The sequence below is a fragment of the Brassica napus genome, chromosome C6 (assembly GCF_020379485.1).
Source record: "Brassica napus cultivar Da-Ae chromosome C6, Da-Ae, whole genome shotgun sequence".
Classification (NCBI taxonomy): domain Eukaryota; kingdom Viridiplantae; phylum Streptophyta; class Magnoliopsida; order Brassicales; family Brassicaceae; genus Brassica; species Brassica napus.
The window spans coordinates 3,701,436-3,706,942 of NC_063449.1; the positions used below are offsets into that span (position 1 = coordinate 3,701,436).

General features: G+C 33.7%; 1 long non-coding RNA gene across 9 annotated transcripts; it reads left to right on the forward strand.

Moving 5' to 3' along the window:
- The first annotated feature begins 341 nt into the window (after positions 1-341).
- On the forward strand, positions 342-2,197 carry LOC106349378. 9 transcript variants are annotated; one of them, XR_001271111.3, is made up of 5 exons: positions 342-594; positions 659-775; positions 857-938; positions 1,140-1,334; positions 1,791-2,197. It is a non-coding gene; the product is annotated as an uncharacterized LOC106349378 (long non-coding RNA). The 9 variants fall into 9 exon arrangements; XR_007325207.1 differs by having other exon boundaries at positions 676-775; XR_001271110.3 differs by having other exon boundaries at positions 343-594; positions 659-770.
- Positions 2,198-5,507: the final 3,310 nt, after the last annotated feature.

Sequence of the window (5,507 nt, forward strand, 5' to 3'; positions counted from 1 at the left end):
AGTCATTAATTGTCATATATATATGTTAATCATATTAGGTAATTTCGTAGCTTTTATTTAAGAAAATAATACACACTTCTTATATTTTAGGTTAATATAATGTTTTCTAGTAATTGAATTTGGACCAACATTTTTCCAATTGATTATTAAGCTGCCACATAAGTTAAATTGATATCTTCATTAAGTGACATCTAATCAAAGTCTCTTTTTAATTAGTACAAAGGTTACAACTTTTTAAACGATCTTCGATTGATATAAAGGGAATATAATGAGCCAGTTGAGTCCAGCATGTTTGTGGGTCCCACCGCTATTAATTTTTTTTTATAAACGAGTGGCCTTTAAAGTGTGATTAGTAGGCTTAGGATAAATCGGCCCGTTCTTCTTCCACTTCGTCGAGTAAGCCACCACTCCCCGGCGGATCATTTTCTTAAGCGATCTTTTCGACTCCTCCATGTTCTCTAACGACTAGCGATTCTTCTTGCCCGGGTATATCCTCCATAGAAGAATCGCGTCAACGCCGTCTCTTTCCAGTTCTTTCAATACTACCAACAGTTGGTCGTCTTCTATTCAGTTTATCTATTCAATTTCAGCCAGGTTTGATTTTTATGTCTCAGTTCGTCTTCTACTCAGAGATGAAAAACATTTGACTTTGGCTTAGATACGGTTGTAGCGAAGGAAGGTTAATTTTCTGAGGCAAGAAGAGGCTCTAACGCTGCCGTGGAAGAGAAAAAAAAAAGATTTCTTCTGGTTCAGACCACCATGCAAGTAAAGTAAAGTAAAGTAAAATAGAGCTTGAATGTAAAACGACGAGTGATTTGAGGGTTGATTTTGTTGTGTGTTTGTTTTGGAAAAGCAGGTGGTTGTTCTTAAAGTGTCTCTTCACTGTCGCTGCAGAGGCTGTGAAGGCAAAGTGAAGAAACGTCTATCTAGAATGCAAGGTCGATCTCTTCTTATCATTTTCTTTTCGCCAATATTTTTCTTCTCATACATATACGATATTCTAAAATGTGTTTTAATGTTCTCTTGGAGTAAATATATATAATATATATATATATATATATATATATATATATATATAATCGTATATCAAATTCTTATGTTCTGAAACAGATAATCAAACTGTACTGGTTTTGGTGTAGGGAGCTGGTGGACCAGAGGAGGAAGATAATTGATGGCCGCCATGCCTAAAACCTCTGCTTAAAGAGCAGTTCTTTGTTCACTGCAAGGTTCATGTAGACTTTCACAAGGGTGATTGCAATCTTAGACTGCACCAACGGTGAGCTTTGCTCTCTTTGTCTTGCCCATCACAAAGACCACCTCACCATCCAATCCAAGTGCGTTCTTGCTATAATCTTAATTAGATTTTTTGGTTGGTTGTGATCTGTGGTTTTGATTTTGAATTTGTATTGATTGGTTTTGGTAGATGGGTTGATCTTTAGGTCTATATAGGTCTATATATCAATAGCCTGCCACAATGCTTGGATCCATAGCTATTCCTTGCAGGTCTGACTCCTTAAATATATCCCATCAAAAGTTCTGATTTTGTTTCTTACCTCTATCTAATAATCTAAAACTTTTTAATACAATCTTATTTGATCAATGGATTCTACTTGCAAAATCTTTCTCATAGGTGTATAATACTTCAATCATGCCTATTTGATTTTGAATGTAGGTGGTTTTTAATGTTACCCAGCTCCCTATTATTTTCAATTTCTATCCTTTTTTCGCAAAATTGGCCATTCTTTCAAGATTATGCAAGTAAATTTTGGATTAAACTGAACCTTATGCAGCACAAGGTGTAGGTTGTTTATGTGATCTATGGAGCATTATGTGTTGCAGAGAGAGAGAGAGAGAGAGTTCCTGCTCAGAAAGGTGGAACTGCAGAAGCACAATGAGATTGAGAAAAGAGCAGCAGCTGATGTGGCTTCAGCCTTGGAATCTTACGAAGCAGACAATGGAGATGGCTACAATGCTCATTACCTCATGAAGAGCACAATCATGAGCGGTTGTAAATGCATCGATGTCCAATCTAAAACCCTCAAATAAAAGCATAGGGTCTTGAAAGGAACATGAAAATGTAGCTTACTTATTGTTGTTATGTACTTTTTGTTTTCAAGGCACCATTGCTCAGCAGAAGAAAACGATCGTTAACAGAGTTTACTGATAAGAATTTATAAGGCTCTAATATTCATATTTACCAGATTTCATCAAAATGGATAAAACTAGGAAGAATATATAAAAGTCTGCGACACTTCTACAAAAATATGGTCATGGCTCAAATGTAACTAATAAGAAAAACCTTACCATACACACAGACCATACACATACGTTAAAGCAAATGATGTGAATTACGACGACTTCGAATATAACATGAACGTATATTGTAATTTTGTAACTTTCTTATAGGTTCAATCTAGACGGACAACAGGAGATATCATAAAATAAAACCAAGAGGGATACTGTTGAGCCTTGAAAAACAAGCAACAGCTTTGATTACATTTTACCCATTGATTTCCTATAAACAGAAACAAATAATGTCACCATTCAATACAACTGAGATTTAATGTGATTCAATTAACTAGAGACAGTCAAATGAGTGGTGATGCAAAACAACAATTATACAAAGTTAAACAAGGTGCAACTGCAAAGAACAAGAGAAGTACATTTTGTAGAGGATCCGAACCTATAGATATCATACCGCCTAACGTAAACACACAAAAAATACAATAGAAAATATAAATCAAATAATGGAAAACAATTAAACTCATTAATATAACAAAACTCCAAAAATTGTTAAAATTATTGTACAAAACAAAAAAAAAACCGCGCTTGCGCGGGGTCATTGATCCCTAGTAATATCTAAGGGCCCAATTTATTCCAAGAATAAGAAGTATATGAATACAATAGATTGAGACTGATAATTGGTTTAGCTTTAACCAAGTGCTTTAGATTAAATTTATATTATTAAAATAGAAGTCATGATTTCTTTCATGTATGATTTTGGAGAAATTTTATGTTTATCACTTTTATAGTACTACTTTTCATCTTTACCACCAATAAACGAATATTTTCAAAAATATCTTCATCATTAAGTGGCCGAAAACTCTTATACCCTTGTTATTTATATATAATAAATTATTATTTAAATTAAAAATAAAAAATAAAAAATAATTTTTTTTATGTTTTGGAATTATACTTTTTCAAATTTGAACTTTTTATAAATTCTTTTTTGAATTTTTTTTATTATTTTTTTCAAAATTTCTTTTTGAAAATCGAAAATTATGTTTGAAACTATTGTTTTAAATTTTTTTAATATTTTTTAAGTATTTATTTATATCTTTATTAGAATCCTAAATTTCACATTCCAAAAACCCTATCTCACCCCTCAACTCTAAACCCTAAGTCTAGATTAGTTAGTCCTATGGGTATAAGTGTCTTTTACACTTCATTAAAAGTGAAGAAAAAGTGATTAGTGTAAACATGAAATGTGGTATTATGAATGTGGTATTTACGGTAATTTCCCATGATTTTTTTATATGTACCATCCTTAAAAAATTTATTAAATTTTGCATAATTTATTTATAATATTTTTTAATATCTTTATTTTTATTTGAAATACTATCAAATATCTTAAAGAAATGTGTGACAAAATCTTTCAAATATCATTTAGAATCTTTTAAAATATATTTTCGAGATTAGTTAATTAAAATTATAAATATCACAAAGTATAATTAGAAACTAAATTTTAGTTTAGTTTTGATTGTAAGCAAAAATTAATAATTATATAAAATACTTTTAATTATATTTTAATTACAATAACAATTTTAAATTGATTTAGTTTTCAAAATTAAATTTAAGAAATATTTTAAAATATATTTTTAAAAAGAAATATTCATTTTTGTTTCTAATTTAAAAATAAAAATACCGTATCTATTTAGCACATAAATTATGACTTATTTCAAAAATTTAATTATTATTTTTATTTAATTTATGTAAAATTTCGAAATTATTATATATATATATATATATATATATATATATTAAGTTAATATATGTATAATGTTTTTACTCTTGTTAGTTTGCCTTATTCGATATTGATTTCTTTTTTATTAAGAAATAAACATTTTTTTGGAAACATTGACATATTTAAAAATAACAAACTAAAATGTTTATTTGTCATAATACGATTGGTGGTTTTAAATCTTAGGTGGACGCTCTCAATGGCTTATAGCCTCAACTTTTATATAGTATGTTGCGTTTCTTCAATCCGTGAGCTAATCGTAGCCCTTGAATGAGCGCTTCGTACTCGGCATCGTTGTTGGACGCGTGGAATTCTAGCCTAAACGATTGTTCTAGGATTTCATTGGTCGGTGACGTGAGGCGAATTCCGATTTCCGATGACGATCCGTCATCGGGAATCAGATCATGTTGAATTTCAGTGGTCAGATGACAATCCGTCAACGTGAAGGACCCATGTTGAATTTGGTTCCTTGTTAGTCATGGTTCCCGTCGGCAGTTCTACCAAAAAGTCCGCGAGTACTTGGGATTTTGCACTCGTTCTTGGTCGGTATTCTATATCGTACTCACTTAACTCGACTGCCCATTTGGCTAGTCTTCCCGACTGGCTCGGACTACGCAAAATCGTCCGCAGATGGAAGGTCGTGAGGATGACGATCGTATGAGATTGGAAATACGGTCGGAGCTTTCGTGCCGAGGTTACGATTGCGTATGCTAGTTTTTCCATTAGCGGATATCGCGACTCAGCATCTAGCAAAGTTTTTCTTACGTAAAAAATGAGTTTCTGTTCTCCGCGCTCTTCTCTGATCAGGACGCCGCTTACGGCCGTTGCCGATACTGCGATATATAAGAACAAGGGTTCTCCTTCGACAGGTTTTGCGTGAACCGGAGGAGTGGCTAAGTAGTGTTTCAGCTGTTGAAAAGCGTTTTCGCACTCTTCTGACCACTCGAATTTTTTGTTCCCCCGTAGGATCTCGTAGAAAGGTAAGCATTTGTCTGTTGATCTCGAGATGAATTGGTTAAGTGCTGCGACTCTCCCGGTTAATCTCTGTATTTGGCGAGCATGTCGTCGATGTAGACCTCCATAGTTTTACCGAGTTTTTCGGAGAACATCCGGTTCACGAGTCGTTGATAAGTTGCGCCGGCATTTTTGAGGCCGAAAGGCATCACTTTGTAGCAATAAGTTCCGCGATCCGTAATAAATGCAGTTTTTTCGCGATAGTCAGGGTTCATCATAATTTGATTGTAACCCGAGAAGGCATCCATAAAAGATAAGAGTTTGTTTCCCGCTGTTGCTTCGACTAATCGATCGATGTGCGGTAAGGGGAAGCTAACCTTTGGACAGGCTTTGTTAAGGTCAGTGAAGTCAACGCAGACTCGCCACTTCCCGGTTTTCTTCTTGACCACTACAGGATTGGCGAGCCAGTCCGGGTACCTTACTTCAGTTATCGACCCGACCTTAAGCAATCTTTCGACTTCGTCGTTGACCG